This window comes from Apostichopus japonicus, chromosome 5 (assembly GCF_037975245.1).
Source record: "Apostichopus japonicus isolate 1M-3 chromosome 5, ASM3797524v1, whole genome shotgun sequence".
Lineage (NCBI taxonomy): Eukaryota > Metazoa > Echinodermata > Holothuroidea > Aspidochirotida > Stichopodidae > Apostichopus > Apostichopus japonicus.
The window spans coordinates 712,999-722,971 of NC_092565.1; the positions used below are offsets into that span (position 1 = coordinate 712,999).

Here is a 9,973-nt window from a genome sequence, read left to right on the forward strand (position 1 = left end):
AGATAAAATTGTTCACGAATATCTCCCGAGCACCAGCTATCCTGAGGGAAACTTCGGAAGGAACCAGCTACTAGATGGTTCGATAAGTCTTTCGCCCCTATACTCAGGTCGGACGATCGATTTGCACGTCAGAACCGCTGCGGACATCCACCAGAGTTTCCTCTGGCTTCCTCCTGCCCGAGCATAGTTCACCATCTTTCGGGTTTTAGCATGCTTGCTCTTCCTCCGCTCCACCGGACGAGCCGGACGGAACGGGGTGGCGGTGCGCCCGACCCAGAGGGCCGAGATCCCGCCTCGTGACGGCCCTGTGCCGACCTTCACTTTCGTTATGCCAGGATAGGTTTCGGTAGACCCCCTCGACTTGCAAGCCTGCTTAGACTCCTTGGTCCGTGTTTCAAGACGGGTCGAATGAGGAGGCCTCGCTCACGCCCGACAGACCCTCCGCTTCGGCCGAAGCCGCGGCGAGACCGGACCCTCCGGATCCCGCCGGCCACGCGACAGCAAGCTGTGCACGCGACCGACGGAGACGCCGGTGGCCCGGACCCCGCTGCCTGAACCCCCGGGGGGGCAGGCCGTCACGCAGAGTCCTCGACAGAGAGCGCAGTGAGCAACCGTGACGGGCGGCGTAAGACGGCGAGGGCCGAAGCCCCCGCACGCCGCAGCCTCGCCCGCCCCTCTGCTCCGCTCTTCGGTCGGTCGCCGGGAAGGGCGCCGAACGGTAGAAGTGCGACGCGGACCGGACGGCGAAGCGCCGCGGGTCGGTCCCGAGGGATCCGAACCCGCACACGCTGCCGCGCCGACCGCGCCTGAATCAACCGGACGCCCCATGTAGCATGCGGCACTCATCCGTTTACTTCTTGGCAGTTTCACGCAATGTTGAACCCTCTCTTCAAAGTTCTTTTCAACGTTCCCTCACGGTACTTGTTGACTATCGGTCTCGTGCATAGTATTGAGCCTTGGATGGAGTTCACCACCCCTCTTTGGGCTGCATTCTAAAACAACCCGACTCTTGGAAAGCTTTCCCTCCGGCCTTCGAGTCCGCCCTACGGGCCTTACACCCGCTGCGGGTAAGCTGCAGCCCCGATCACAGTGGACTGCGGCCGGACTCTGTCGACCGGAGTTCAGTTTCCTTACGCCACAGGTCCCTCGCACCGCAAACGGGCGCGGGGATTCGGCGATGGGCTCTTCCTGCTTCGCTCGCCGCTACTGAAGGAATCCTTGTTAGTTTCTTTTCTCTCCGCTTAGTGATATGCTTAAATCCAGCGGGTAATCTCATCCGATCTGAGGTCTGGAATCGTGAAAGACACGTGGAACGTGATCGGAGTCATAGCGGCGACCCGGGGTCTCTCCTTCCCCGGCGCTCCCCGAAGAATCGGGTCGCCGGCGGGAAAGGGTGGCCTACCATGCGCCTGCGAGAACGCAGACGGGAGGACGAGAGACCCCGCGATTGGGTCGACCGGCTCTGCCCGGCAGAGGCTCCTCGACCGTTCGGGGGGTCGGACGCTGGACCGCACCACGGGCGCATACGTCTACACCCCGATGGCACGTCGCACGACCGACGAACCCCCGGTTACCGATCGAGCCTGCTCGCCGAGTTTCACCGGCGCCGACATCACAGAACTCCATCTGACACTGACCCGACGCAGCCGGCCGTCGAAGGGACGGCTGCGGCCGGGCGCTCCTCCGGCGCGCGAACACGCCGACTCTGTGAGTGATTGTCTTCAGACGCTCAGACGGACGTGGCTCGAGGAGCAGAGCATCCCCGAGCCGCCATTTGCGTTCGAATAAGTCGATGATCAGTGAGTTCTGCAATTCACATGAATTCTCGCATCTAACTGCGTTCTTCATCGACGCACGAGCCGAGTGATCCACCACCAAGAATTGTCATTTGCCACTGGAAGACTCCCGCGTTCGCAAACTCTCCTCAGAGCCGAGGGAAGAAGTGGAACGGAAGGAGAAAGGACACGGGGACTCTGTGCCTTCTTTGCTTGTGACTGGAAAGAAATATCCTCCGTCGAGCCGAGGGGGCAAGCGGGCTCCCTCCTTCCCCCCACCGCCGCGAGGGCGGGTCGCGCGAGTCAGACTCGCCGACTGGGGGGAAATCGGGCGACACCGGTGCCCCTTCTCTGCCCTGCGGAGAATGCCTCGAGGAGCGCCGCGCCGCGGACGGCGACGGCGTCTCCACCCTTGCGGGACTTCTCCCTCGAAGCTACCGGGAGTGCGAGACTCCGTGAGACAGACGACGAGAGAAGAACCGGGTACTCCCCGGGCTGGTCTGTGTGTGACACGCCCGTCTCCTTTTTGTCGGAGAGAGCGAAGGCGAAGCGCGGGGTCTGACCTCGACCGTGGAACGGGGAAGGAGGCGGTGAAAACCCCGCTCGAGTCCCCCCGGCTTTTCCAATTTGCTCTCTCCGCGTGTCTCTCTGTGACGGCTTTTCCGACATTCCCCCTTTGTTCCCTCTCCGATCACGGAGGGGAAGGGTTCTGTTAATGATCCTTCCGCAGGTTCACCTACGGAAACCTTGTTACGACTTTTACTTCCTCTAAATGATCAAGTTTGACCGTCTTCTCGTCACGCCTCGACAACCGGCCGAAGCCGGGGGTGCCAGACGGTCGATCCGATGGCCTCACTAAGTCATTCGATCGGTAGTAGCGACGGGCGGTGTGTACAAAGGGCAGGGACGTAATCAATGCGAGCTGATGACTCGCGTTTACTTGGAATTCCTCGTTCAAGGGACACAATTACAAGTCCCTGTCCCCAGCACGGAGAAGTCTCAGCGGATTACCCGGACCTTTCGGCCGAGGGCAAATGTACCCGCTGCTTGCGCCAGTGTAGCGCGCGTGCGGCCCCGGACATCTAAGGGCATCACAGACCTGTTATTGCTCCATCTCGTATGGCTGAAAGCCATTTGTCCCTCTAAGAAGTTCGCGGCTCACCACGACGGGTGGCCGGACTATTTAGCAAGCAAGAGTCTCGTTCGTTATCGGAATTAACCAGACAAATCACTCCACCAACTAAGAACGGCCATGCACCACCATCCACAAAATCAAGAAAGAGCTCTCAATCTGTCAATCCTCACTGTGTCCGGGCCGGGTAGGTTTCCCCGTGTTGAGTCAAATTAAGCCGCAGGCTCCACTCCTGGTGGTGCCCTTCCGTCAATTCCTTTAAGTTTCAGCTTTGCAACCATACTTCCCCCGGAACCCAAAGACTTTGGTTTTCCGGAGAGTTGCCCGCCGCGTCATGGGAGGAACGCCGGCGAATTACGAGTCGGTATCGTTTATGGTCGGAACTAGGGCGGTATCTGATCGCCTTCGATCCTCCGACTTTCGTTCTTGATCAATGAAGACATTCTTGGCAAATGCTTTCGCTGTCGGGCGTCTTGCGACGATCCAAGAATTTCACCTCTCACGCCGCAATACGAATGCCCCCGGCAGTCCCTCTTGATCATTACCTCAGGATCTCAAGACCAACGAAATAGAACCGAGGTCCTCTTCCACTATTCCATGCTGAGCTGTTCGGGCACTTTGGCCTGCTTTGAACACTTCAATTTTCTCAAAGTAAACGTTCCAGTCTCGCACGGCACTCAGTTAAGAGCACCGCACGACCAACCGAATCACTGGCCGGGAAAAATCTCCCACGACTCCCGTTTGACGGGGAGAAGGGGAACGGGCAGTGCACGCCTCACGGCGGACCGCCCGCCCCGGCCAGAAATCCGACTACGAGCTTTTTAACTGCAGCAAATTTAATATACGCTGCTGGAGCTGGAATTACCGCGGCTGCTGGCACCAGACTTGCCCTCCAGTAGATCCTCGTTAAAGGATTTAAAGTGTACTCATTCCGATCACAGGGCCTCCGAAGAGGCCTGTATCGTTATTTTTTGTCACTACCTCCCCGTGTCAGGAGTGGGTAATTTGCGTGCCTGCTGCCTTCCTTGGATGTGGTAGCCGTTTCTCAGGCTCCCTCTCCGGAATCGAACCCTGATTCTCCGTTACCCGTCACAACCATGATAAGCGCATAACTTACCATCGAAAGTTGATAGAGCAGACTTTTGAAGGGAGCGTCGCCGGTGCAAGACCGTGCGATCGGCATGATTATCTAGAGTTCACCAGCGGAGACCGGACCCCGAAAGGACCGGGCTGGCCTTGTTCCTAATAAGAGCACGCTTCCCCCGAAGGGTCGGCGCTTTGTTGCATGTATTAGCTCTAGAATTACCACAGTTATCCATGGTATAAGACTTTCTCCAATAAACCATAACTGATCTAATGAGCCATCTGCAGTTTCTCTTGTATGTTCAGGATTGTACTTAGACGTGCATGGCTTAATCTTTGAGACAAGCATATGACTACTGGCAGGATCAACCAGGTAACGGTCGACAGAACCGGGCTGGGCCCGTTCGCCGTCCGGGAGTCGCTCTCGCACTCCCCTCTCTCTCTCTCTGAATTCTCAATTGTCGATGCCGTGCTATTACGGTACAGTGATCGAAGAACCGCCCGAAGGGATTCTCGAGGTGTGTATCTCTACCCGAGTCGACTGGGTCGTCTCGAGAGGAGTCGCAGTGGTCCCGCCTCGGAGACGGGACCGGTTCGAAGCGACGCGGGAGGGCGACGGCTCGTCCACTGGAACAGGGGAGAGCAATCGCACGCCTCGAGCGTGCATTCGTTGCTTGGATGAAAAAGCCCGTACCGAGCGCCGAGTGCAACACATGGTCGCAGCAACGGCAGCATGCCCGAACGGGTCCCGTGGAGAAAGCTCGATATCTGACGACACCGAGGTCCTGCTCTTTCTCCACCGGGGGTTCTGCGGATGAAAAGGCTCAATATCTGAACGTCGATATATACGTGTGCACGGAGGGACACCTCTGCTCACGGGGCGAGTGGGTGAAAACCCCCGCTCTGAGCGCCGAGTTGCAACACATGGTCGCGATGAAACGACGGCTGACCCTACCGAAAGGGCCCGCTGGAGTCCAACCATGACACGTATACACACACGACAGACATTAAAAGCCTTCTCGAGTCTTGGATCGACTCTGCTACCCCCCTCATATATAGAATCCGATTCACTCTGCCCGCTCGTTCTGACCATTGGATCACACACTTAAGCCAATACCCGCTACACTTAAGAGATCTCGAAATCTCGAACGAGACCCAGATTCTCTGCGGGTGAGTCGGGCGGCCTGCCGTCGCCGTCGGCTTGCCGTTTGCCTTTCGCCTGGTCGCATGGCACTCGTGCCATCGACCACGCAACGCGAGAGGCCTTCTCCCTTCTCCTTTCTCTCTCATCTCTACTCTCTCTCTTCTCCACCGGGGGTTCTGCGGATGAAAAAGCTCAATATCTGGGATTGTATATATACATATGCACGAAAGAACCTTCTACTCACGGGGCGAGTGGGTGAAAACCCCCGCACCGAGCGCCGAGTTGCAACACATGGTCGCGATGAAACGACGGCTGACCCTACCGAGAAGGCCAGCAAGGGTCTGACGTGCAAAAACATATTTACGCACCACAGGCAAGGAGCCTTTTCGAGTCTCGGGTGGACTCCCGTCCGCGAAAGCTTCATATCTGAACGTCGATATATACGTGTGCACGGAGGGACACCTCTGCTCACGGGGCGAGTGGGTGAAAACCCCCGCTCTGAGCGCCGAGTTGCAACACATGGTCGCGATGAAACGACGGCTGACCCTACCGAAAGGGCCCGCTGGAGTCCAACCATGACACGCATACACACACGACAGACATTAAAAGCCTTCTCGAGTCTTGGATCGACTCTACTACCCCCCTCATATATAGAATCCGATTCACTCTGCCCGCTCGTTCTGACCATTGGATCACACACTTAAGCCAATACCCGCTACACTAAAGAGATCTCAAAATCTCGGACGAGAGCCACACCTTGCGGATGCATCGGGCGGCCTGCCGTCGAGGTCGGCCGTCGCCCCGTCTCACAGACTCGTGCAACACGACGAGTCCCAGCCTACGCCTGTGTGCATCACCGTCGGCCTAAATCTCGGCCCTCGCCCGGTCGCATGACACTCGTGCCATCGACCGCACCATCGACCTTCTCACCCGGGAGCAACCCGTGTTTTCAGAGGAGTGCCGGGGTTGCTCCCGTGCCGGGTATGTCTTGTCCGGCGGCGCCCCGTCTCACAGACTCGTGCAACGACAACGGGTCCCATGCCTACGCATGTGTGCATCACCGTCGGCTAATTACTCGGCCCTCGCCCGGTCGCATGACACTCGTGCCGTCGATCACACCATCGACCTTCTCACATGGGAGCGACCCGTATTTTCAGAGGAGTGTCGGGGTTGCTCCCGTGCCGGATATATCTTGACGAAATCAAGGAGATATATGAGGAAACTTCTACAATTTGAAGATCGACCGGCGAGACAAGACACTCCCCTTAATATATAATCCGATTCACTCTGCCCACTCATTCTGACCATTGGGTCACACACTTAAGCCAATACCCGTTACACTAAAGTTGACCATGTTTTTTTTTTTTTGATATTATTATTATTATTTTTTTTTGTCAACGTCCTCTGTAACGAAGTCAAAACTCTATGCATGTGTTCGCGTGTCGTTCTGCCGTCTCCGCCGGGCACATCCCAGCCAGCGCCCGATACATTTAAGTTGACAACGGTCACAACTCTATGCATGTGCTCGTGGGTCGTTCTGCCGTCAACGTCGGGAACACACAGGCCAGTACCCGCTACATTAAAATTGACAATGGTCACAACTCTATGCATGTGCTCGTGGGTCTTTCTACCGTCAACGTCGGGCGCACACAGGCCAGTACCCGATACATGCAAGTTGACAGTGGTCACAAACTCTATGCATGTGTTCGCGTGTCGTTCTGCCGTCTCCGCCGGGCACATCCCAGCCAGCGCCCGATACATTAAAGTTGACAACGGTCACAACTCTATGCATGTGCTCGTGGGTCGTTCTACCGTCAACGTCGGGCGCACACAGGCCAGTACCCGATACATGCAAGTTGACAGTGGTCACAAACTCTATGCATGTGTTCGCGTGTCGTTCTGCCGTCTCCGCCGGGCACATCCCAGCCAGTGCCCGATACATTCAAGTTGACAACGGTCAAAACTCTATGCATGTGTTCGCGTGTCGTTCTGCCGTCTCCGCCGGGCACATCCCAGCCAGCGCCCGATACATTCAAGTTGACAACGGTCACAACTCTATGCATGTGCTCGTGGGTCGTTCTACCGTCAACGTCGGGCGCACACAGGCCAGTACCCGATACATGCAAGTTGACAGTGGTCACAAACTCTATGCATGTGTTCGCGTGTCGTTCTGCCGTCTCCGCCGGGCACATCCCAGCCAGCGCCCGATACATTCAAGTCGACAACGGTCACAACTCTATGCATGTGTTCGCGTGTCGTTCTGCCGTCTCCGCCGGGCACATCCCAGCCAGCGCCCGATACATTCAAGTTGACAATGGTCACAACTCTATGCATGTGTTCGCGGGTCGTTCTACCGTCACCGTCGGGCACACTTGAGCCAGTACCCGCATGACTTTTTTTTTTTTTTTTTTTTATGTCAACGTCTTCTTCAAGGAAGTCCAAAGTCTATGCATGTGTTCGTGGGTCGTTCTGCCGTCTCCGTCGGGCACACACAGGCCAGCGCCCGATACATTCAAGTTGACAGTGGTCAAAACTCTATGCATGTGTTCGCGTGTCGTTCTGCCGTCTCCGCCGCGCACATCCTAGCCAGCGCCCGATACATTCAAGTTGACGATGGTCACAACACTATGCATGTGTTCGCGTGTCGTTCTGCCGTCTCCGCCGGGCGCATCCCAGCCAGCGCCCGATACATTCAAGTTGACAACGGTCACAACTCTATGCATGTGCTCGTGGGTCGTTCTACCGTCAACGTCGGGCGCACACAGGCCAGTACCCGATTCATGCAAGTTGACAACGGTCACAAACTCTATGCATGTGTTCGCGTGTCGTTCTGCCGTCTCCGCCGGGCACATCCCAGCCAGCGCCCGATACATTCAAGTTGACAACGGTCACAAACTCTATGCATGTGTTCGCGTGTCGTTCTGCCGTCTCCGCCGGGCACATCCCAGCCAGCGCCCGATACATTCAAGTTGACAATGGTCACAACTCTATGCATGTGTTCGCGGGTCGTTCTACCGTCACCGTCGGGCACACTTGAGCCAGTACCCGCTTGACTTTTTTTTTTTTTTTTTTTTATGTCAACGTCTTCTTCAAGGAAGTCCAAATTCTATGCATGTGTTCGTGGGTCGTTCTGCCGTCTCCGTCGGGCACACACAGGCCAGCGCCCGATACATTCAAGTTGACAATGGTCACAACTCTATGCATGTGTTCGCGGGTCGTTCTTCCGTCAACGTCGGGCACACACAGGCCAGTACCCGATACACGCAAGTTGACAATGGTCACAAACTCTATGCATGTGTTCGCGTGTCGTTCTGCCGTCTCCGCCGCGCACATCCTAGCCAGCGCCCGATACATTAAAGTTGACAGTGGTCAAAACTCTATGCATGTGTTCGCGTGTCGTTCTGCCGTCTCCGCCGGGCACATCCCAGCCAGCGCCCGATACATTCAAGTTGACAACGGTCACAAACTCTATGCATGTGTTCGCGTGTCGTTCTGCCGTCTCCGCCATGCACATCCCAGCCAGCGCCCGATACATTCAAGTTGACAATGGTCACAACTCTATGCATGTGTTCGCGGGTCGTTCTACCGTCACCGTCGGGCACACTTGAGCCAGTACCCGCTTGACTTTTTTTTTTTTTTAATGTCAACGTCTTCTTCAAGAAAGTCCAAATTCTATGCATGTGTTCGTGGGTCGTTCTGCCGTCTCCGTCGGGCACACAATCAAGCCAGCGCCCGATACATTCAAGTTGACAATGGTCACAACCCTATGCATGTGTTCGCGGGTCGTTCTGCCGTCAACGTCGGGCACACACAGGCCAGTACCCGATACACGCAAGTTGACAATGGTCACAAACTCTATGCATGTGTTCGCGTGTCGTTCTACCGTCTCCTTCGTGCACACTCAAGCCAGTACCCGATACATTCAAATTGATAATGGTCACAACTCTATGCATGTGTTCGTGGGTCGTTCCACCGTCACCGTCGGGCAAACCTATGCCAATACCCGCTTGATTTTTTATTGGGTTTTTTTTTTTTTTTTTGGTCAAGTCTTCTTTAACGAAGTCACAACTCTGTGCATGTGTTCGCCTGTCGTTCTGCCGTCTCCGTCGGGCACAATCAAGCCAGTACCCGATACATTCAAGTTGACAATGGTCAGAACCCTATGCATGTGTTCGCCTGTCGTTCTGCCGTCTCCGTCGGGCACAATCAAGCCAGTACCCGATACATTCAAGTTGACACTGGTCACCACACTATGCATGTGTTCGTGTGTCGTTCTACCGTCACCGCCGGGCAGGTCCCAGCCAGTACCCGATACATTCAAATTGACAATGGGCACATCTCTATGCATGCGTCCGTGTGTCGTTCTGCCGTCTCCGTCGGGCACACACAGGCCGCTAGTACCCGATACATGCAAGTTGACAATCTTCACAAACTCTATGCATGTGTTCGTGTGTCGTTCTACCGTCGGGCAAACCTATGCCAATACCCGCTTGATTTTTTTTTGTATTTATTTTTTTTTTTTGTCAAGTCTTCTTTAACGACGTCACAACTCTATGCATGTGTCCGTGTGTCGTTCTGCCGTCTCCGTCGGGCACACACAGGCCGCTAGTACCCGATACATGCAAGTTGACAATCTTCACAAACTCTATGCATGTGTTCGTGTGTCGTTCTACCGTCGGGCAAACCTATGCCAATACCCGCTCGATTTTTTTGTATTTTTGTATTTTTTTTTTTTTTTTTTGTCAAGTCTTCTTTAACGACGTCACAACACTATGCATGTGTTCGCGTGTCGTTCTGCCGTCTCCGCCGGGCACATCCCAGCCAGCGCCCGATACGTTC

General features: G+C 55.6%; 1 long non-coding RNA gene and 3 other non-coding genes across 4 annotated transcripts in view; all 4 read right to left on the minus strand.

Moving 5' to 3' along the window:
- The window catches only part of LOC139968440 (large subunit ribosomal RNA), a 4,028-nt gene extending 2,738 nt beyond the window's left edge, over nt 1–1,290 (minus strand). Inside the window, exon 1 of the ribosomal RNA XR_011793437.1 lies at nt 1–1,290. This exon is cut by the window's left edge and continues 2,738 nt beyond it. This is a non-coding gene — a ribosomal RNA (large subunit ribosomal RNA).
- A 433-nt stretch (nt 1,291–1,723) lies between these two features.
- LOC139968491 (5.8S ribosomal RNA) lies at nt 1,724–1,883 on the minus strand. Its single transcript, XR_011793486.1, has one exon. It is a non-coding gene; the product is annotated as a 5.8S ribosomal RNA (ribosomal RNA).
- Nucleotides 1,884–2,488: 605 nt separating this feature from the next.
- LOC139968298 (small subunit ribosomal RNA) lies at nt 2,489–4,366 on the minus strand. The gene has a single exon (XR_011793305.1). It is a non-coding gene; the product is annotated as a small subunit ribosomal RNA (ribosomal RNA).
- A 4,533-nt stretch (nt 4,367–8,899) lies between these two features.
- On the minus strand, nt 8,900–9,956 carry LOC139968182 (uncharacterized). The gene is made up of 2 exons (XR_011793234.1): nt 9,311–9,956; nt 8,900–9,220 (listed from the first exon to the last, which is right to left on the minus strand). It is a non-coding gene; the product is annotated as an uncharacterized lncRNA (long non-coding RNA).
- Between the last annotated feature and the right edge of the window lie 17 nt (nt 9,957–9,973).